Below are 25,231 nucleotides of genomic sequence, written 5' to 3' on the forward strand. Positions count from 1 at the left end.
AGAGGTTTTAATTACATTATCTGAATTATGTTCTCCTAGTTTCTGCTGTGATTCATATTTAGACTCCATTTTCACATGAAATATTTAATGATCCTCTCCTACCATATTTTTAAAAATGTCCTCTTAGAAATACTGAAATTTGCAGATGCCAATCTATTGTAAAATATCAGGATTTTATTCACAATTATATTTACAATACTAATTTTCCTTTTTGTTCGTTTGATGATTGGTCTCAGTAAACCAAGAACAACTACTCTCTATCTGAAGCAAAGAAAGAAAAAGCAATGGGTGGCAATAATAGAACTTGTTTCCGTTTTAATTGACAATGAACTTTTTTTTTTCATTTGTTAAGCACTTTTATTTTAAATAAATCAATATTAATTTAACATAGGACTTTTCACATTCAGAAAAACTCTTTCGTTAAAAGAATGAAATGAAGGTACCGTATTTATATTTATGTAGGTAGTATGTTTTTATGTAAGACTAAATCTACAATGTACGTCATCAACGAGCAAGCACTTGCCACTTTATGTTCGTCATCAACGAGCAAGCACTTGCCACTTTATGTTCGTCATCAACGAGCAAGCACTTGCCACTTTTATGTACGTCATCAACGAGCAAGCACTTGCTCCTTTTATGTTCGTCATCAACGAGCAAGCATTTGCCACTTTTATGTACGTCATCAACGAGCAAGCACTTGCCACTTTTATGTACGTTATCAACGAGCAGGCACTCGCCCCTTTTATGTACGTCATCCCATAATTTGTCAAATTTAACATGAGTTTGCACAAAGGGAATGGCGTACATTTAATAAAGGCTTCTTTTTCGATTACTGGTCCAAAAATTCTTCACGAGATTTTGGTTTAAAGGTCATCAATTTAATCTCTTCGCCCAGCACTCACTTCCATACTCAAAAACGTCTTGTTGAATTCAAAAAAAAAAAAAAAAATCGCCAGTGTTTCTAGAGGTCAAGAGGACGAGCACACGTTCGCCTATCTATTTTACCTCAAGTTCTTCCCATAATGTTACCTCAATCTACTTAAATCGCAATTGCAAAATTGCAATAAAAATAAATTTCTTTCACTAAGCAATTTCTAACCGGAATAAAAGGCCTTAAACACGTCGGCACATTTCGAATCGAAAGCCCTGAAGCTCAGGCAAGTGTCTGTTACAGATCGCTTGTTCTGATTGTCTACTTCGTCATGCAGGCGCGATTTTATTTGTGAAGATTCCTCGCTATTATTTCACTCGTCTCTCACCTAAGGGAAAACTCTAACAGCACGTTTCATTTACCGTTATTGGTTGCTTACAATGCTTCGATAGCTGTATTAAGAGTTGTTTCAGTAGATATGCGCCTGCTCAGCCGTGTCTAAGCGATGTTAACATACCAGGTAATAAATTTTCGACTTAAATAGCTACCGATTGCATTACTGGGAAATATTCTCCGGAAAATCAAATACAGTCGAACTGCTTTATAATGGAACCTGATTTAACGAGAACCCGGATTTATCGAGGAAACTAGAAATATTCAATTGGTACAATGTTAAGTTTATTATTACGTTACTAGAAAGTCGCCGTCAAGGTATGACGGGCGAAAATTGCTTCTACATTTGAACGAAGCCATTGCCTGTTAGGTGATATTTTGATTTCGTTTCTCCATTCCCCTGAAAAGAAACCGTCTTACCAGTAAAACAGTTAAGTTACCGGATTGAGTTCAGCCTTTTCACGATAAAGTCTTTTCCTGCATGCTAAACATTACCAAAACATATTATCAAATTATCATGCCGTGGCGCGAGTTTCATTGTTGAAACACGCGGGTTACTCGCTCATCCCTATTATATATAGTAGAATTATTATTGTTTTAAGTTTATTATTATCGTTATTATTGGTACAATGAAATATGTTGTACCATTCCTGAGAAAATGAGCTTTAAAGATTTTATCGAAAATCGCAAGTGGGAAATAATTCCCGGGTTGTCATCTTTGACAGACAGCATCTCGGCCCAGAATTTTTTTGTTTTGAAAAAAACCAAAATATACCTTGATCTTATTATTTCATGAGTTTTAACATTTCGCTGTTCCGATGAAACACTGACACAACTGCAAAAAATGTAGTTTTACAGTTTAACCAAATATACGTGAAACAACCTCATACAATGAAATATAGTTGAGTTACTGCCTGGTGGCTAAGAGTTTAAAAACAAATTTGTCAGTGTTCCTCTGTATGGGGTGACCACGTTTGGTCCCAGTGACGACAGAAACTCATTTTCAATTAATTTTGCTGTTACGCATTATTCCACCGGAACAGCGCTATGTTACATTCAAAAATTCCAAGACTATCAAGATCTCCAGTTGAATTGAGATGGATTCTACTTTATGAATGGCACTCTGACCAAAAAAAAAAAAAAAAATGGTCTAGAATATTGTCGCAATCGACTGAAAATGGGGTTGAGATCGACCGCTCGACCAGCAGCGTACCGCTGGATTAGACCGTGTTTCTGTGGGATCAAATATTCTTGAAAACTCCCCCTTAAAAACTAGTTTTTCGCCAGAGTTAGATCAACTCAATAGATCGATGCAAATATAAAAATTGATAAATGCCTGTTATCTATCATAAACAATGGCCCTACTAGATGGCGCTGACGCATAACGGGCCTTGAAAATTTTTGACTTTTCTGTGTTAAACCGATGCAGCTCATGCATCCACCAACCATGGCAAAGTTTCAAAGTTTGTTTGTTTTTGATTGGACGTCGCCCATTTTCACCGCAAGAGGCGCTGAACGGAAATCCCTGCATCTACCAATCAATGGCAACGTAATGGAAACAGGTGTGTCCTGCAGCGCCCTCTTTGTTGCCATGAGTTTCAGCGATTGTCACGGTCTATAAGAATTAAGTGGGGACATGCATAAACATACTGACGGCAGCCTTCTTGTATTGAAAATAATGTTCCTTTAAATAATAAAGGAATATAACCGGTAAATAATTATTTTACTTCCACACGAAAGTTTGTAAAAGTGATTAAATAATTCAAATGCTCACAAATATTCCCATAAAATTTTTTATATAGCTGTAAGCAATCCCATGGGCAAATTTTTCTTCTCCCCAATAAAAGCTTCCAACGCATTAAATCCACGAACAAATCCTCAATACCAAATAGTTTACATACAAAAGATTTAGAAAGTGTTCGAAGAACGGACAAGAATTAAGTAGGTGCTTCAATGTCTTCACAGAACAATGTTTAACATTTTGATTTAGTTAAGTAACGGCAAAGTGCTTCATACACCCATTACTAATAAGCTCGAAAAACATTTCAAAGCAGATCTTCGGAAAACGTATGGGAAAATCTTCCAGTATTAAAAAGTCAATCGGTTAAAAGCAGTCATCCATGGCAAGTAACTTAACAGCCAATGTCAAGTTCATGAATACTTTCAACTAATGAAAGATCAGTGAGAGGAAAGGGGGGGGGGTATCACAGATGAACCACTAGATAAAACAATCCTCTTATGCAAGTCTTTGTTCCTAAATAATAATCTTGGAAAGTTTTTAAAACCTTAATTTCTGTTAATCAGTGTGTAACATTGTTTTTGCTGCATTGTTTGTTTTGAAAGAATTATATTTGGATTCGAAAATATTCATATCATAGCAGTTTTAAATTTCTTGCATTATTTAAAACCTTCAATATTATTTTACATACTTTTAGAGTCTTCTCCTTTTTGGTCTTATTTTTCTTTCCCCAAAGATCAAACAGATTTAAAATTTGACATTTTTCAAATGTAAAAAAAAAAAGACGAAAAGAAAAAGAAAAAAAAAATCAGCATAAACGCTCAAAAAAACATTTGTTCATATTGTTCAGAGTTTTTAATAACAGTATCCAATATAAGTCTCGTGAAAATTTAGTTGAACAGGCAAATAATACAGTTAACCATACGACTTCTAGCTGCTCTAAGTTGAATCCATCCGCATCAGTGGCGGACGGTCCGCCCTGATGGATTTTGTTTTAACATTCTGCGACGCTGATCAAAAATAAAAACAATCGTCTACAAGATAAACCGACATAAGAAAACTCGTTAAATTTAAATCGGCACCGAGAAAGGTTGTCAAAAAAGTGCTAATACTAGTACATGCTACCTGTGGAGTATATCCCAGGAGATATGGAACAAATGCTCATTTGCTGAAATTTAAGATTCTTATTCCCTTAAAAATTTTAGTTTTTTTTCCCCTCCACCAACTAAGAAACAATCTGCAGATCCTTCCTTGGCTTAACTCAAGTAGATTTTACATTTAAAACGGGGAGGGGGGGAGGTTCTTGTGCAAAATCACTTTTTATCAGGAAAAACACCTGTAAATATAACGCGCTTACACACACACACGCCTATGCACACAAACATGCACAACTACACGCGTCTACACATCACACAAGACCCAACGAGTAGGGTCCTATAACAACTCGTGATTTCGGAAAACTTATTATTCAAATGTAACATTATAATACTATTCAAATTTTTTTTTTATCCCTTCACTCATTGCTGCACTCACCCTTCGTCAAAGCCATTAAAAGTATACATTTTCACTAAATCGTAATTCTTTTATCTGTATTTTTTGGCGTTTATGCGTTGAAAGGTATAAAATTCTTATGAAATTATTCTTTTCTTCATAGCTCTTTTACCAGTGCAATTTTCTCGTTCTTGTTTGCAGGGTAGAACGATTTATTACCAACATTTTCAAATTTCTTAAAAAAAAAAACATTTCTCTTATTGCGTTGTATCAGATAATTACATCGGTTTTTATTCCTCCACATTCAGTCCGTTTTGAAAAAAAAAATGTCCAGCCCAAAGAATCTTAATCGTAATCGAAAAATGAGACAAGATTTGTGTAAGCCTACTCCCGCGAAGTTAAGTTAATGAAACTTGGACCTATTCATCGATGCACAATGATCCTCTCCTTCCTGGCTGCGACCTCAGTCCATAAGTTGAATGACTGTTTGAGTCGAAAACCTAATTTTGTCGAAAGAAATGTGAGACGATGGTAGATAAAATCTCATTTTTTATCCCTCTGTTACTACTTCTCTTATTATTACTTCAAAGTGTCTTTGGTTTTCATGCTCTATGCACCTGCCAAGTTAATCTCGTCCTCACGAGGAGTAAATTTCCAAATAGAAGCTCGTGCTGAGTGGTAAATTTGCATACTGTCCTCCATCGCAATAAACAACTTTTTCTCAAGCAGTTGCCCGAATTCTCTGTAGAAGTTCCTCCTGTCGTTGAATATTCATTAAAATTTGGGAATATCTCTCTCCGTGTCACTTTAAATGGGTAATTTGTTTATGTCAATCGTTGTATGTGCGTTTGAACTTTGTAAGACGAGTCATACAAATGGGATACGTTCACTTTAAAGTAACTGTAACTGTGAAACTTGCATCATCAAAAGCGGATATGCAGATATGACGTAATGACGTAACGACTTGCATATGTCAAGACGCCGTAGACTGAGCTTTGTTCCGTGCATTGTTTCTATACGTGTTATTATTTCGCAATTAAATTGTCTGATAAATTTATGTTTTATTCAAAGATGAGATCCACATATATTTTGCCTGCTTATTAAGTAAGTTTGAAGTTACTATGTACCATAAATATTATTGAAAAGATGAAACTTTAGAACAAATGATAATAAAGGTATAACATATAAAGATATTTAGGCTTAAATATAGGTTTAGATGGGGTGAAAAAAAAAGTATTCTCTCAACGAAAGTTATGATTTTTCTCACAGTTAAATTAATAATAAGGAACTTTAAGAAATATTTCAAGTTGAGTGAAAGAGTAAAATAATTTTAACCAAAATAATTAAGGAATTTTACTGCACTTTTTGAATGTTATGAACAAGAGATTATATACTTATTTTATTTCATAATTTTTAGTACAATCTAAGCTTATAAAAATATTCTTTAGATCTAAAAATTATTTTTCTATTTTATTATTAGTATTTGTTCTGCTCACAATGATTTTTTACCTTTTTACCCACTACGGCAAAGCCAAAAGGAAGGGTTTAGCAGTCTATATGTATGTTTGTATATACGTATGTTCCACCGTAGCGCCTAAACTATTCATCCGCTTTTGACAAATAAGGTGTCAATCGATTTGTAATTGTGACCTGGAAAACATAGGCTACAATTTAACAGACTTCAGCAATAGGAGAAGTCTGTTTTACCTTATAAATCCTGATTTTAACCAATTTCACTCCTTTCTCTTTTTAGCACGGGATTTAAATAAATGTATTTAAAATGGTAGCCAGACTACGGGAAAAAAATAAGGAGGTGACAAACACGTCAGGTCGGGATTATTTAAAAATACATTTTATCTTCTTAAACTGTTTTTAAAAAAGCTAACCACAATATTTTTGAGGTGAATTCGTTTCCAAATGTGGTATAAATTTAATACTTTGTTCTGTGTGAACAATAACAAAGTACAGGAAGCATTTTCCGTAGATTTAAATTTAAACTAAATATCTAAGTAAAATCAATTCAAAATTTCCTGAGAATAGAGGGTTGTGCCTTTTAAATAAAACGGTATTATATTTAATCAAATTTATAAGCAGCGCTGCCTTTTGAAATTCCGGTTTTTTTAATTCTATAATTTTTATTTCCACTTATAAGGTTGTTGACTGGCTCATTCAAAGAAAATTACTGTGTCCTCGTGATAATTTACAAAGTCTTTCCGGAAGTCAGTGCCTGTAAAATTACAATGCTTTATAATTAAATTTATTCCGCACAATGCAGGTTCTTTTAAATTTGGAATTTATTTCTTGAATAGCGCCCGAAACGCGTTTTACCTTTTCGAACGCGTGACGCAATGAAAATGCACAAGAAAAAGGAATATCACTTTGAATTTCATGAAATAGTTTTTAATGGAAAGTATTTTTGATTTTTATTTAACGGCATGCAAGAAAAATAAGAAATAACAACGTCAAATAGCACTGTTTGCAAGTTACTGCAGATAACGTGTTTCGGCGTTACAAGGAGCACCTTTTGCAATGCAAAGGAGTGTTTTTAATTTTTATTGTTTCTGTAGGAAAAAGACGAATTTCAATGGAATAAGTTCAAAAACTACTTATTTTCCCTCAACATTTATTCATGTTCACAATTTAAGACAAAGTTTTATATTGAAGTAAAACTTTATTCTTTAAGGGGTCACAGTACCTTTTGAACATTTTTTTTTAATTTATGAATATTGTATTTTTTTCTTTTTTTTTAAACCATAACATACGCACTCATTTCGCAACCAATAATTTATTTTCAAAATCTTAAAATATTGCCCACATTTTTTAAAAATTCAAAAAAATGTAGGAAAATTTCAATTTTTTGAAATTTTTAAGGCTTTTTTGTTTTTGCACTTATTTAAAAAAGATTTTTGCTAAGCAATCACAATATTCATCTCTAAAAATCTATGCATTCATTTGTTTATACATGTATTGGGATATTTTCTGTGATTAATTATGTAAAAAATCGTAATTTAATTTTTTTTTTTTTAAAGTTATAACATGCTCTAAACATTTGAGTAATTTATAAAATGCTTATCCAATGCACAGTTTTGTTAAATATATTATCCTGACTGCAAATAGTATTACTTTAAAGCTGTATCTTTAATAGAAAAAAATCCTTAAGGATTCATATAACACGAAAACCCACACACACACACACACACAAAAAAAAAAAAAAAATTATCACCGAGAAAATAGTCCAGTTGCAAACTTAGGGTAAAAGACCCTCTATGGGAAATTTCGTGAGGAAATTGTGAGACCAATTCTAATGCATTCCTTATGGCCTATATAAGTATTTGTTTTACTAATACTAAGCACAAAAAATGGCCATCCCAAAAGTTGGATCAACTTAAAAACCACTGTGTTAGCAAATTTGAAGTTATGTCTCACAGTTGTATTTTATCTTTAAATGTACGTTGTATTTATTGTATTCTTTGATATAAACTGTGCTTAAAGGATATATATAAATGTGTAGAGAGGAAAAATGGGGCTAAATTTTACAATAAGTCTAAGTTATAAAATGTACGTCGATTAGTATTTCTCATATGCAATTTATTACCTTTGTGAATTAGCTGAGACATCTAAAGCTACCTGTTGCAGTAAATACGGAATTCAGGAATTAAAAATGTCTTTATAACGCTATCTTTAAAGCAATCATCCATTTTCGCGTCCTAAACAAAATGCCAAAGAATTAACCCAGCTTCGAAATTCCCACTAACTTGTGTTGTCAAGCATAAAGAATTAAGTTGTTGAATCAAACCGATCTCCTTACCACCCTGGCACATTTCCCACTCTTTGCACTACAGGAGACAAAATGACAGATATCTTTGCTTCTGTCTTCAGCATTAGGGTAATTCCTAAGGAAGATCAGCCCGTATACTTCAGGAGGCTTAGGTTGGATGTCTGTAACGATGAGGGATTGGTTTTTATCCTGGATTCGGACGGATAAAAGCAATGATTATGAACAGCCACAAGAAAAGGAGCTGCAATCGATGATGGTATATGATGGCAGACACACTCTTAGAATTGTTCTGGGTCCAAACAATAATAACATTCATCTAGAAGATGTATGAGAATATTATCTTTAAGATCTTTACTTAATAGGATGTTCAAGACTTGTAGACCGGAAATTTCATGGACTCGAAATATTTGAAGCGTGTCAAAGTAAAATCTGCTCTTAAATTAAAGCTGGTAACCAGCCATTGTAAAATATATCAAGAATTTAGTTCAAAAAGTCCGAAACAAAAAACGCAGTTTTTCATACGTCTCCGAATTATCTATAATAATGTGGATTTACGCCGATAAGTGCAAAGTAGATCAAAAAATTAGATCACACGAATATCTTTCGTTGGCGTTGTAGGTTGAAAGCGCAGGTTTGTGACAATTTTTAACTTCAGGAGGGTAATTTCAAGAGGTAAGCTTTTAAGCAATAATCAGTACTTGTTGGTGTACAAGTTTTCCTTTTTATTTTTTGGTACACACCGATGCTAGTCTGTTAGCTCCACCGTGTTTTTTTTTTTTTTTTTTTTTTTGTACGCGCCGATAATAGTCTGTTAGTGCCACCGTGTTCTTTTTTTTTTTGGTACTATTAGTTTCACCACTTTTTCTTGTTCTTTTGGTACACACCCCTTCTGGTTTATTATTTTTACTGTTTTTATGGGGGGGAGGGGGTACAGACCGAGTTTGTTCATTTTCTCAACTAAAAGCTCAAGATAGTACCAGTCTATGTGCAGAGGATAGTACAGGTTTCAAGTATATGTTATATATATAATGTTTCATTGTTTGAAAATTTGGAATCAAAAATAAATGCATGAACTTATACGTACAAGTAGTAATGAAATAAATAAATTGTTACATGTTCAGAAAAAAGATTTAGAAAAGTCATAGCTGCGTCTGGAACAAATTTTATACAATATCTTTTGCTTGTTAGTTTTCCCATTGAAAATTAAACCTCACAGACACTCTTTCTTATACGCCCAAACTGTCTTGAAAAAGAATACAAGGATATCACACTCACACTCAAATATCGTGCAATTACCCAAGCTTTTCTAAGAATAATAAACGATTCAAAACCGTCTAAAATTGAGGAGTTAATTTCTTAATTAAGTTCCCCTACTTAAAGAACCTTGCATACATTACATAGAACTGCGCAAGAGATGCCCAAAGGAATGACGTCACCTTGAATGTCTGTCGCAGTTTTATATCAGGGCTGGCAGCCCGTACGGAATCGTGTATAAAGCACCTGGACGACTCTTGCCCTATAAACGCCAGAACACCACCTGCCGCCTGCACGCTTTTCAATTATTTATCAGTTTGATTACTCGCCTCGTTGCATCCACAAACCCTTCTAATACCGATTGTTCGCTTGGGTGGACCCTTGCATCACGTACGTCAAGTCAAATTTGCTTTTCCTTCAGTCCTCTTACAGAAAATGATGTAATTATGTTTGGAGTGTTATGATTGGAAGAGGTAGGGATACACGGATGAAAACATGAATGCTTTCATGCATTTCTTTGCATAGGATGTCTAGTCATTTAATATTTATTTTCAATCTCAAAACTTCGTTTGAGATAGACAAAATCATATTCCGTAAAATAGAACACCTAATAATAATAATAACAAATAAATAAATAAGTGCATAAAGTAATACAGTGAAATAAGGGGCGGTGACAGACCCCGGTCATATTTGGGAACGATCCCCCCCCCCCCCCTACATACGAACTTATGGTTTTGGGCGCGAAAATTTTCTGATACTGCTTGTGTATCAATAAAAACACCAAATCGGTAAGAATAATGCTCCTAATAGGGCAAAAACGTAACTAACTAATTAATTTCATTATTTCAAATGTTTACTTTTAAAAAAAAAATGAAATAAAAAGTTTGCTGCTATCGTTTACGTTTCATTCATAAAGTGTTTGAACACAATGTGAGTGCATAATAGTGCTGGGGGGTCATGAACCTAATTATTCTCCAGCTGCAACCGCTTCTGATTGAAAGGTCAACAACCAGAGCTGCCCAAAGTCCACAAGGGGGGGGGGGTCATGATGGCACTGAATGTACCATTGAAAAGTTTAAGGGGGTTATTTTACACGATTTTTCGTTCTCATTTCGGTTGTCTCGTTCTGAGGGGTTGCTTCACGGTGTTTGTGTGCCATCGCCTTTGGGGAGGGGGAGGGCACAACTTCTATAACGACCCCGATTGCCCAATTAAAATTGGTCGTTATATCATAAAGTCGCTACAACGTACAAAATATTGCATGTATTTTGTTTTTTTAGTCATAAATAAAAGTGCTACAATAATTTTAACGAATGTATGTTTTTTTTAACATAAAAGTATTAAAAAACACAATATACTTAGAGCTTGTAAATAATATGTTTTTGGATGAAATACATTAAATAAAACTAAAAAATATCAATTCTTTCTGAAATAATTTTAGAAAGCATTACAATTTTAAGAAAATGTGCACTAATAAAAAATTTTAACGGGAAGCAGAAATAAACAGTTTTTTTTAATTGCCATCATTATACGAAGAAAGTTAGATCTGTACTTCGGGATTGATGTATCTTGTATGTTAGCCAAATGTACGATTATGATATTTTTCAAATGTTTTCTGGGATAAAATAGCGTTAAATGAGAGGAATAATGTTATTTAAATGATAACTAGAAGTGCCTTAAATGCAAATTTTTGGAAAAAAAAGAGAAAGTTCATAATTCAGGAGTGCACCGTCAAATAAGGAATCCAAAACAGGATGCAGCTGCCAAAGTTGCCCAATAAAGAGAAACGACTTGGTCGCAGAATATGCATTTGAGGAATTTGAAAGATGAAATTACTCATGGTAAGGAAGGATAAGCGAATTCCCGCAATAACAGCATACAAAATATTTAACATATGCTTAATACCATGAAATATTGATGTAGTCATACTTTATTGGCTATTGTCTAGATTTTAATCAAACTCATAAATCCGTGTTGGTAATGCTCTTTACTATTCAATTGATGCTTGCAAATTCTTTTAAGAAAATAACCTGGTCTGTCTATACATTTTAAGAAATTGATCCTCAAAGTTTTGCTGTTAAAAGTTGATATGAATGTTGAAGCACGTTAAAAGTCTTATTTATTATAATACAGTTGAACTCGGTTAGTACGAAATGCCAAAAATTCACGAACTTGTTCGTGTTAGACGTTATTCGTAACAACCGTGAATGAGTAAAGTAGAAAATATATAAGAAATACATCTCTACATTAAAAGAATTATTCCTAGTATTTTATTATTGCCGATACACATCTTGTAGCAAAAATACACAGAGAAGATTTTGCTTACTTCTTAAAACTCAGCACTACTGCGAAATCTATATATTTTAGCTGTTTTTTGCTCTATGAAATTTGACCATTCACATAATCTTAGCAAAAAACGTGGACTTTCTAAAACCACGAAAAATGCGAAAAAAATTTCTGAAAAAAAAAAAAAAAAAAGTTTTGATATTCAATTATGAAAATTTGTGTTCGTCTTAGCCGAAACTTGCATTTTAACGCACGTGTTATGCGTGAAATTTATAGTGTAATGAAATAGCAAACCAAACTATATTGACACACCGTTCGTTTTAGTCGTGATTTCGTATTAATCGTGGTCGTATCAAGAGAGTTTAAGTGTACTGTAAAAATCAGTTGCTGAATAAATTAACAAAACTTGAAAAGAGCTAGACAACATATAATAGGTTACATTGATGGGTCTGTACTGTAAAAATCAGTTGCTGAATAGATTAACAAAATTTGAAAAGAGCTGTACAACATATAATAGGTTACATTGATGGGTATGTACTGTAAAAATCAGTTGCTGAATAGATTAACAAAATTTGAAAAGAGCTGGACAACATATAATAGGTTACATTGATGGGTATGTACTGTACAAATCAGAGTTGCTGAATAGATTAACAAAACTAGAAAAGAGCTAGACAACATATAATAGGTTACATTGATGGGTAGTTCCTCGGAAAACGGTCATTTTGTCCCGCGCGTGACGCTTCATACATTTCATTAAATATAGTAATTTTAAAGAGGAATGAACAAAATTTTGTTGCTTAGGAAATCACAGACGTATCTTTGACTTCTTCAGTAAAAAATTTCGTAATTACCCTTCAAAATTATTTTTGTTTTAATGAAATATAGGAACCGTCACTTGCGGGACAGAATTATCGTTTTCAGTGGAATGGCCAGAAACATAACTTTTTCTTAACGGGTTAAATTATTATTTAGTAACAAATGAGATATGTTTCCTTTACGTTGGAACCTTAGCTTTCAAAACCTGCAATTTGTTTCGTAATTTCGATATTAATAGAGCAAAAATATTAAGTAATGCATGCAGCAAACAACAAGAGGTTTACTTTGGATGTCCTGCACATGACGCATGGAAATAAATTAAATTAAAAGTAACAAAGTTGTTAAATGAAAATAATACTGTGTCATGAGTAGATTTGTATTAAATGTAAACTTTAAAAAATGTGCTTTCTCCTGTTTAATTAAAGTATTAGAATCGAAAAAAAAAAAAAATGTTGGTGAAATTATCGAGTTAGATTGTCTCGCTCGTGACGGCGGAATGGCCCTGATTACTTTCGTAATTTTACGAAAAATTGGTTCATATTCAAGAAAAAAGTGTTCATCACCATAAAATACTTCTGACAATGAAAATAAAATATTCGTTATTTACATATATAAATCAAACATCATGCAAATTTAATGAAAGAGTCGATAATTTTAGATGAAATATTAGATAATGTGTGTCAAAGTCAGCTCAGTACTGATAGCGATGAAATTAAATCGTACATTTCGTTTCCACGAAAATTCATTATCTCAATAATCCTTATTAAAGAGCGCGACGAACGCTATGTTTTTCCTTTTGATCATGCCTGATTAATGCTTTTATCCGATACATCAATGCAATTTATCAGAAAAGAAACGGCTGAGGCATGAAAAATGCTGATTCGTTAACACATTTACGAACTAAGAATACAAATTAAAGTTTAGAAACCGGCTTTGTAGCTTCCAGACTTAATACAGAAATGCAAAAATTTAATTGGACGATATCTAACGTATTGAAAAATATTACATAACACTAGAAGCAGGGCTCTTCATCTTTCCTTCCTCTTAGACCCCAAGAACAATTCCATACCCCTCCTCCCCCAAAAAACCTCTAGGAGAATGACCAAGGTACCAGACTTGTACAAGAAAAAGAGAGTGCGAAATACAAGGCAGTGAGAAGCAATGGGATGTAAGTGGACATTTTCAAGTTTTGAGTAAAACGCATTTAAAGTTCCAGTCCTAGGTAGGCTTTGATTGAAAAGTTTTTCCAAACCATGCTGTCAGCACCTACCAAAAATACTGAGACTATCTCTTGCCCTAAAAAAAGAGGAGAGTTTCACCTACCATTTATACTAATTATCTCAGAAAACAACTTTTTAAATTTTCAATGTTGTGTCTACGTCAAGATGTGTAACCCCATTCGTGGGCATCCCTGCCAGTAGTATATTATATATTAGTAGTAATATCACAACCTTTTATTCAACATAAATTTATATATTCATAATATACCAATGAAAATGCAAACAATGAGAGCTCCTGTTATTTTCATGAAAGTTCTTTGAAGTTGTCATAAAAACGGAATTTCCTTTTCTTACTTCATTTCTACGTGATGTAGGAAAAAAATAGAAACGAGCGACAATTCTAGATTCTATCTTCGAACAAATTTGATAACAGAGACTATTTTTAGTTTGTCCTATTTATACGCACTGAGGAACATTCTCTCTGTGGTCTCGAACCAACTTCTGAAATTTGTATTGACAATTCGTATTCTGCATGAAATTTTTACTCGGAAAAACGGTAATTTCTAACTTTTATAAATTGCCCCTCGCATTAAAAAAAAAAAAAGAATAACTGCCCATTATTCTGACAGACTAGCCAAAAATAATAGTGATGTCACAGGTATTTCTCATCATTAATAATCTTAATTTTACTTCAAATATTTTTAAACTATGATTCAGGTAATTTCAAGAAAAGCTCAGTTAGATTAAGCTTGTTCTGCTTTAAAAGGTGATAGTTTTCTTTTATTTACCTTTCTTAATGATAACAATATTATTCATAGATCTGAAGGAAATAAATCAGCATTTTTTCAATTTCCAAGATCAGTTTTTACAGCATATAATAAGGAAGAAGATTTTCGCTCTTCAGTGAAAAAACAACGATATTTCCAAACACAGTAATTAAAGTTAAACGAAAGTTTTTTTAAAACAATGCAGTTTTTTCTGAAATACAAGTTATTAATTGGAACGGCCTGGACACGGTGTAAATGACGTCCAAGGACAGATAAAAGGGAGAGGCAATCGCCAATCCCTTGCGGGATTCTTCACCGGCACACGTTTAGGAATTGAAGTTCGAAAAACACAATTGAAGGCCATCTTTGATTACATTAGGGGAAGGAACATGGTTTGGAACTCTTTCCTGAAAATGTTTCGGAGTTGAAGTCTCAAAACGGCAATTTTAGACAATCTTTGGGGGTGTTAGGAGGCTTTTCTCATGACATTTTTCAAAATCGAAACCATAAAGACGCGATTGTAGCCCATCATGGTGCTAGACTCTCAGAACATTTTCCAGGAATGTTTACGAAATTTTAGTTCCAAAAACGCAATTTCGGACAGCCTGGTGATGTAAAATGAAAGAGATAGGTTCAAGAACTTTCTCTTTCCCCTCTTTATGGCCACAACTCTATATATTTTTTGTTTTGAATTTCAAAAAAAGCAGTGGGAACCATGCACGAGTAAATTAGAAATATAGTAAGAAGTAAGCAATAATAATCAATCTTCCCCCGCTTGAAAATTCGTGTATCCGCCCTTGATGACGTTAAATTCAACAACAAACTCTTTACGACTTTTGAATGATAGCTTTTTCATTCACAATTTAAGGTTTGGAAAACATCAACAGCTCTCTGCATTTATATATGTATTAATTTAGTATAATTATGCTATATTCCATCATAAGCGAGAAAAATGTTTGATTGCTCTACTTTTTGAAGCGATCTATCGGGCCAAAACCTTCAATTGAGGACACTGTGTGGTGTACATTTTTTAAAAACCGCAGAACATATCTATACATAGAGGAATTTGTATAGTTGAAGTACAACTATACAAATACAAATAATCAGTTCTAAATAATCATTTAATGAGCCCCCTCCATTTTGTTAGTATATTTGACTTAAAAACGGCAAATAAATTAAACTAAATAACTAGAATGCTTAGTGCTGCAGTCACTCGGTAAGGTTATGAAATAAATTTTCTTTTCTTTTCTTTACAAAAAAAGTTAGCAATTTAGTACATGATTCATTAGATCACTCAATCATTCGGAAGTTACTGTTTGGAACCTATTTTTCAAATTGTTAAAGTTGCTCTTCTGATATTATTAAGTACAAGGATTGGTTTTTTAAAAATTTAGAAATTTTATTTTTCTGCTTTTAAAGTTACACCACTTTTATTAAAATAATTTACTTTACATCACATCACATTTCTGACATGGCTCAAAAGTACCCTAAGTGACAGGATAGCTTTGAAGGAGGTTAATAATTCATTTTAAATGGATTTATATATATATATATATATATATATATTTCTTAGTTTCGGATAATTATGCAATACTTTAGGAATTTTCTCCTGTTTTATGCTAACGAATGCAGTAAAACTATTAAAATATGAGTAGGGCAGTTCAAAATAGAGAAACTGTGGCTAAAAATTACGCTTTTAAATTGATTTAATAATTATTGTTTCTTAATTTCGGATAACCATGCAATACTTTAGGATTTTCTTTCCTGCTTTATGCGAATGAATGCGATCCACTATAATATTAAAATCTGTTCGCGTCTGTCTGTCTGTCTGTCTGAAGATCTATCTTCTTGAGAACCGCTGCGAATCAAGAGTCAAACGAGATAGCGATCAATTCGAAATTTTCCAAAGAAAACAATAGGACCAATCTCGTAATTGTGCGACTTTAATTAGCGGAGATATTAATTTAAACGTTAATTAATATAACGTTATTCAGGAATTTTTATTTCTTTCCTGTTGCCATTTTGCATATGGGTGAGCAAGTAAAATTCTAATAATTCTTTTAAAAGAGATTTTTTGGCTGCTGTCCAAATCTTAAAACAACGTTTCCATCTAGAACTTTTATTTTAAATTAGTTTAAAATTGGTTGCACTATTCGGACATAGACTTTATTTTATCGTCTGTCTTTTTTTTTAATTTTTACATTCAACGTTCTTAACTTTTTTCAGCATAGGAAAGTTGTTTCTTTAGCTATGTTTATTGATTGTAGTGTAAGTTTATCATTCACCGGCCTCATATTTTGGTACATTTAGGAGGTGTGACTAATTATGTTTATTTTGTTGGACCTTTTCCCGTCACATGGGTGAGTTCGAATTGTAATAACTCTCTTTTTCCTTCCTGTTTCTATTTTTGAAATACAGTTTGTATCGTTTAAAGAACATGTTAAATTAAGAGTGTTTGGATTTCTTTAAGTGAAACAGAGTTGAATAGAAAAAACTGTTTTTAAGGATTTTAACTAAAGATAATTTGGAATCTGATGACCTTAAATTAATGCTTATTGGTATTTTAGTCTTGGTGCTTTAGTTTCACGTAATCAATCATAAAGTGTGTGTCATTTTAAGTAAAAAGCTGATTGTAATTGTACATAAATATTTCAGATATAGTCTATCAGATGTAATTCATTTTAGCGTGAGCACAGATTATAGTTGATAATGCATATATTTTCATCTTTTGTGCTAATTGAAAATGCTCATAACTTGTATCATTGAAAACTATGATTAACGTTAAAGAGATTTTTGCCAAAAATAAGCTCTACTTTTTTTTTTTTTTGCAAACCTAGCATTACGCGTATTTATTTACTCCTTAGCGCTTTAGAAACTAATGTCAGAGTAATACAAAAATATCAATTGGACATCTCTTTCATTTTTTAAGTAGCCCGTGCAACGCCGGGCACGCAGCTAGTAAAACTATTAAAGTATGAGTGGGGCAGTTTAAAAAAGAGAAAATTTTACTAAAAATTACCCTTTTGAACGGATTTAATAATTATTACTTCTTAATTTTGGATACTTATGCAATAATTTAAGAATTTTTCTCATGTTTTATGCCACAATAAAACCATTAAAATATGAGTGGCTTTATACTAATAAATGCAATAAAACTATTAAAGTATGAGTAGGGCAGGTTAAAATAGAGAAAGTGTGGCAAATAATTGCTCTTTTAAATGGATTTAATAATTATTATTTCTTAATTTTCGGCAATACTTCAGGAATTTTTTTCCTGTTTTATGTCACAATGAAACCATTAAAATGTGAATGGGGCAGTTAAAAATAGAAAAATTGTGGCTGAAAAATTCTCTGAGCGACTTTTTTTTTTCTTGCTAAACAAATGAACAACAAATTAGGAAAAAGAAAGAAAATATTTTTCATCCATTTACAGTTCAAGTTTTATGACTTTGTCCCAATGCATCAACTGCAATAATTCCATCAATCCCACCACTTCAGAAAATGAAGTCTTCTGGCACATCCAAATGATTAAGCAATGGTTTCCACTCCACCTCCTTAGAAAACAATGTCCCATTAAGTCACGAAAAAGATATTGCTCTGCATTAGGGGAGAGGCATCGCTTATTACATTATTTTGGCAGCGTTCAGGCCTCAAGACTACTTTTCTTGATGCCATTTCTGAATATGAATAAGTGTCAATAGGTTCTGTTTTCGTGTCACGTGTTTAAAGAAGCATTGTTCGCACGTTCCTCAGAAAATCTGCATTAGAACAAATTTGTAGTGGACCATGTGCAGTAAATTACTAACTGTTTATAAGTAATAAAAGCAATAAACTAAGGATTCATATTATTTAGATGTTAAAGTTCAAAGCAAAGCAATAGCACAGAAGAGTCCCTTAAGGTATAAATAAAATTCAAGTGCTAATAATTCTGGTAATAATAAATCAGTAAATCCTAGAATTTACTTACGACTATAAATATTTAAAAAAAGCATTAGAAACAAGTTTAATACAAAACTGTTAAATTATTTTGCTGAAGTTAACACACTATACGTAAAATTAAAGTTTGAAAGTAAATATAATTCTTTGCAATGAATATAGAAACTTTAAATCAGAGATTCTAAAATGTATTGTACCAGTAGAAAAGTTATTACTGGTTAATAATAATCCCCCTTTTTTTAGTAGCACTGGCAATACTCGTGGTGTTTCTTTCCATGTTAGAAGTCTCTTGCAGATCTTTTCAAAATAAATAACTAAACAAACAAAAGTACCAGTTTTATTACTTTAATTAAATTGAGCACAAAATGTGTTCTCCCCAAAGCTTTTCCAAGAGCAGTCTCATAAAACACAAAAGAATCATTTAAAAATCATCGACAAAATAAAGACAACTGCCTCTAAAACTCCAGTTATCATAAGGGCAACTGTTCCTAGTTGACATCAATCCGCTCTAAATATCCTTCTCAAAGTAAAGATAACAGTTTCTAAAACATCTGATTTGAATAAGGGCAATAATTTCTATAAATATTCACCAAAAAAAAGATAGCCGTTCTTAAAAATCTTTCTCTTCATAATTGATGGAAAAAATTGGATTTAAAGCTAGAATTTCTTTGGTACTTGCAAGATTGATTATGCAGCATTTTGAGAAATACTACCACAAAATAATGGAAATTTCCCCGCAGGACATATTCTCTGAAGATGAAGCAAGGTACTCTTTCAAATAGATCTGCTTTCGTAGATTTTAATTTAAATTTAAACGCAGTAGGATAAAGCAAGAATATTGCCTGCGTTCACAAACATGAGTATTTTTCCATTTTTGAACATTAATGAGACTTTTTGAACGCTCTTGAAATTCCATATACTTTATTTAAGGTCTTAAAAATCCTTCTTGACAGCTCAGAGTCACAGCAGTAAGAAATGTTTACGGAAAAGGGAAGAATGTAGAATTTTCAGTTATTTTTGACGTAAGAATTTTCTTGCACAAAAAAGAAAGATGTGTAAAAGGCCAAATCAACGAGTTTTGTCAACAATAGAAATTTCTTGGATTTTCTGCTTTCATAGGCCATCGTCGTGACTTTTACAGCCATTAGTGTCAAAAAACATAGCCAGTAGCTCACAATACGTTACGGAATAGAAAGGAACTTTTCATCGAGACGTAAAAAATATTTTATGGCTTTTGAAGTAAATAAAGGAAGGCTATAAACTGGCAAAATTGACACTGGAGAGCTAAAAAAATTAATTTGTATGTCTTATATTGCATTTAAAAGAAGAAAAAGCAAACAAATAATAAAATTAAAGTCATGAAATATCACGAGTTTTTACTTCCTTTTACAAAAAAGGAAGTATTGTATTCGCGAAAAAAATTTCACTCAAAATTCGGCCTTAATTTCCATTTTGCTCACCCCCTAATTAATGTTGAGTTTTTTTTTCAACCCGACCACACGCGGATAATTGCCTAAGAGCGTATAGACATCCGAAATATCCATTTTGACATTCCCCGAGTTAATTACAACGACTTTTCTCGTGACGTCTGTATGTACGTATGTATGTATGAGCGTATATGCGGATGTGCATATGTGCGTATCTATGTCGCATAACTCAAGAACGGTATGTCCTAGAAAGTTGAAATTAGGTACGTAGACTCCTAGTGGGGTCTAGTTGAGCACCTCCTCTTTTGGTTGCATTCAGGTGTTTCTAAAGGGGTCTTTTGCCCCTTTGTGGGGGGAATCATTGTTAACTTCGATGGATACTCAAGTGGTGTTATAGTTTGGTGGACACTTGGCGATATATATCGCCAGTCTTTTGGTCGCTAAGTTTTGTCGCCAAGTTGGCGACAAATTTGGCGATTTTTTTTTATAATCTGGTTTCAATTTGGCCACTGGTGGTGATATTTAGAGAGTAAACTATTGAATCACATTAAAATTGCCAATAATGGGAAAATGACATTAAATTGGAGTAAAAGGAAGTCATGTGATGCACACATCAGCTCGTTTAATTTACTAAACCAGTTGCTATTATTTTAATTTTTATAGCCTACTAGCTGCGTTGCCCGGCTTTTCATGCTGTACAACGAAAATAAAAGAGGATGATGTTTCAATTGTGGTATTTTTTCTTTATTTTTATGGGTGTTATTAGGGACATTTTTGTCACCAAAGTCTGGTGTCTGTAATAATCACTGTCTCAATACATTGTGTCCGAATGGAATTTTTAAAAGAATGAAGCTGATTAAAAAAATTTCATAATTATTTTTATCATAAATGAAAGACGAACACGTACTTAATTCTCAGTTGCGTCACGTACAAGTCAGATAAATGGCAGTGTCACTTATTCACAAACAGTCACCTGACTGTTGAGGCTGCACGCGATGGTATTGAAGAGAGGGTTGTGCGGTGAGTTTTCCAGATCCTCCCTACAAACATTAATCACCTAAAGGTACATTAGCACACTGAAACATAATTAATGATAAAGTCTTCCATCGTCTGCAGTCTACTTAAGGTTGAGATAGTATTAGACCAACTTCGATTACAAAGAGAATGTTAAATATTTCTTTCGTAATTTAAACATTATCTTGGACAGTAAACAATTCCTGCACTCGATGTTTAAACACAGCAGAAGCCTACGCTTATTTTGATGAAGCTTAGTATTAAAAATTACTTAAGTCAGTCGAAATTATCCGTTTCAAACATTAGGTAAGAACACCATTAGTGGATACTTATGGGGAAAAAAAAATTAACAAGAGAAAAAAATGACACCAAAAGATCAGCTGCAAAATAAATGAAAGGTGAGCATTGAAAATCTAAAGTCTTTAATGTTTGTACCATTTTATAATTTTTCTTGCTCATTTATTTTTTCTTCAAAAGTGTGAACTACTAGTGCAGTGTTCTGGTGGTTGTACCGAACTAGAGTAATTTTTACAATAAAAATGTTGTTTATTTTATACGAAAAAGTATGAAAAATTATTTCTGTCAATATGTGACTTAAAATAATAATTATCGTATCATAAAAAGTTCCATTCATCATCATCATTTACTAAACAACAATAAAAATTGTACCCAATAAAAGTCTTCGTAATATTTGAATATTTCCCATGCATTTCACGATTAAAAAAAATAAATAATCCAAAAAAAAAAAAGAAAGGAAGAAAGAAATGCACAAGCAGAGGGTGTGTGTTTGCCTTCTAGGTTTTTGGATTAAATATCACATGGCGTAAAAGTCCGCAAATATCTTTTACATAAAAAAAAACCCTTAATGAAGTGACCTTGAAGCACTAGAGGTCAGGCCACTGACATAAAAACGCAAAAATTTAATTAGTTCCTTCATGAAATCTGAAGCAAGTTTAAGGTCTAGGTTTTTTCCCCCTTCTCATTAAAGAAAGGATTTCACTGTCACAAAAATAAGTATCACCGAATGCTTCCACTTACAGAAGGATATTTTGCGTTACTGAAAATCCCCTTTTATAGCGAATGGATAATTAAAAGCGCGTTTTTTACAATTAAGAAAAATTTGTTGATATGAAAGTGTAAGTTGATTCAATTCTGAATTCAGTAAAAATTGCAATAAATACGAGAGTCAGTCTGTTGAAAATGAGAATCAATAAAAAAAAAGCTTAATTCCAAAAGTTATGGCTGGATCGCAAATCAACTATCTTTCAGAAATAAAAAGCTAATTTATATTTTTGTGTAAAAAAATGTTGAATCAATAAATAACTTTGTGAAACTAATTAATGTTTCTTTCATCACAAAAGTTAAATGTTTTAACTCGTGGGTTTTTTTTTTTTTTTTTTAATTTTATTTTTTTACATTTTCAAAACCGAAAAAGGAGAAAAAATATTTGTAACATTTTATTCTCTTTCTTTGATATATAAATATATAATATTTTTTCTAAAGAAACATGTGATTTTTTTTACGGGTTTAAAAATTTTAAAAAATTTAAATTCTTCAAAATAAAAACAAAAGATTAGGCTCAACTATTTAAAATACATTGGCCAGCGGTGCCCATCCCCCCCAAGCTCAATGGCGCAAATCCCCCCCCCCCAAAAAAAAATCCCCGCTTTCGAATGGGAAGACACATAACAGTTTTTAGAGTGTGTAATTTCTAGTCAAATTCAAGGGGGGGGGAGCGCTAACAAACTGAAATATTGTTGGATTGTGTGACCCATCTTGCCTTCCCAAATTTTACAACGTAGTCCTTGTGTAAACAAATTTTAGGTACCCCTGAATTTTGCTACACCTTTTTTCTTTTTTTTTTTTTTAACGTATGAATAGTTACAGGAGAGTGGATTCAACTTTCTGGCTTGGGATGGAGTCATTACTAGATGTATACAATATGAATCTTGAAACGGAAATTTATTGCCACTTTGATAGGGGGTCCGGCGATTTCTCCCCCGGAAAATTTTCGAAATTATAGTTTTAAAACTACAGTTTTAGACGATCTCTGGTGATGTTAGGGGGATACATGGTTTGGTGTTCCCTTCCCAGTAATTTTCCAATATTGAAACTTTAAAAGCGCAACTGTAGATAGTCAACGTTGTGCTAAAGAGGGCTCTCCTTTGTTTTCAAGTTTTAGTTCTAAGAACGCAGTTTTAGACTATCTGTGGCAATGTTAAGGAAAGAAGATATCCTAGGGCTTGCCCCAGGGAAATTTTTAAAATTAAAAGTCTTAAAAACGCTATCTATGGTTGGGGAAAAAGCGGTTTTCTGAAATTGACGCTCTAAAATCGCAATCATAGCCGACCTTTGTGATGTTAAGAAAAAAAAAGTTTTCGGAAGCTCTGCCGAAATTTTCTCGAAATTGAAGCCTTGAAAACCAATTTTAAGACGATTTTTCAATAATGTTGATGAGAGTGGGGGAGGGGGGTCGGGAGAGGGGTGCTCCACTTAAATTTTCGAACTTGTAGCTTTAAAAACGCAGTTTTGATAGATCTTTATAATGGTAGTGGAAAGTGCATTTCGGTGCCATTCCCCCGCCAATTTTTTGAAATTGATACTCCAAAAACGCATTTCTAGGCTAGTGTTTGGTCGTATTAAAGAAAGAGGGGGGAATCAGGGGCTCTCTCCTATAAATTTTTCAAAATTGCAGTACTAAAAACTCAGTTTTAGATGACTGATGATAAAGAGGGTGTTATTCTGGCATTGCAGTACGGGCTGTTACAGTTTTCCAAAATTGAAGTCGCATAGCCAAAAAAGATGGATCATACACACCCTGACAGATATTTTTCGGAAATCCTCAAAAATGGATTCAGCTATTGAGCACACATCGAAAACCAGAGCTCGAGAGTTTTAACGAATCCAATATCCTTCTACACGTATTAGATATAGAAGAAAGTAAATATGATTTATGAAAAATAATTTAAACACCTTAGGAACAGACTGTTCTACTTCTATCAACAAAAACCAACATCACTGAAAGTTTTAATAAAAATCATCTAATGATAAATTGAAGCAGTCAGTTTAAAAATGGTAGAGAAGATGGGAGTAAAAGTGAAATGTGTGTGTGAAAAATTCTTCATAAGCTTAAGCTAGTTAATGAAGAAAATATATTAATTGTCGATTGGAGGGAGAAAAAATGTGTTTTCCGCAAACTTCAAAACGAGTTCATAACAATTGTTAAATGAATCAATGAAAGACTATAGAGCATACTGGTTAGAATTATTACAAACAATAAAACATTTTACACCATTCTCCCTCTCATCACTGTCACACGTATTCATCACGAAAAATTGTGCTTCTTCCAGAAAATTTATGAAAAACTGAAAAGAAATCAAATTGTCTGATTTAGTTTTGAAACGGTCACCAATTCCATATCGTCTGTGATGTTCCCCTCATTGAAAAAGAGACACGGTCATTAAATTTTGGAAAGAGTACCAGAGCCGTCGCTAAGTCAAAAAAACTGGAGTGGGGATACGATTTTGGCGACCCCTTGTTTCCAACGCATTTTCCAATATGCAGAGAGAGATGATTTGGCTTTCTGGTTTAGCAGATATAGGCATATTACTAGACCTTTTAGTGCTAGCAATAAAAATTTAATCGTAAGAATAATATTCAATCAGAATTAGGGAGTGCCGGAGCGCTACCTTCTTGCATTATTTTGAAATTGAAGACATAAAAACGTAGTTTTAGACTATATTTTAAGTTTGGGAGGAAGGGGAGAGGAGGTCCAGGATAGCCTCTCCCGATATTTTTTCCAGATTTAAGTTTCCAACACAATCGTACGTTATATTTATGTTCAGAAGAGGGAGTCCGGGGGGCTGCCCCCTCGAATTTTCAAGATTCTTATTTGAAAAACAGTTTTAGAAATCTATGGTGATGTTAAGGAAGGAAGATCGGGGTCATCGTTCAATAATTTTTCAAAATGTAAACTTCAATGACGCATTCCCAATAGTGAATTATTTCTGATTGTGACAAGTAAAGGGGGATCCGGGGGCTCATTCACGGGAAAAATTTGAAAATTGTAGTTCGAAAATGCAATTTTAGACCATCTATGGTGATATTAAGGAAAAGAGAGATGCCCCCCCCCCCCCCCCCCCGAAATGTTTTGAAATTTTGAGGCATTAGAAACGAGATTGTAGACTTTTTTTTGTTAAAATTTAGTGCACTGCCAGTTTTTTTATAAGTAAAGCTCCGA

The 25,231-nt window shown here is 33.0% G+C and overlaps 1 protein-coding gene across 1 annotated transcript in view; it reads right to left on the reverse strand.

The window, feature by feature from the left end:
• The window catches only part of LOC129216116 (uncharacterized), a 296,050-nt gene that overhangs the window by 245,423 nt on the left and 25,396 nt on the right, over window positions 1-25,231 (reverse strand). The window lies entirely within an intron of this gene.

Source organism: Uloborus diversus, chromosome 2, assembly GCF_026930045.1.
Source record: "Uloborus diversus isolate 005 chromosome 2, Udiv.v.3.1, whole genome shotgun sequence".
Lineage (NCBI taxonomy): Eukaryota > Metazoa > Arthropoda > Arachnida > Araneae > Uloboridae > Uloborus > Uloborus diversus.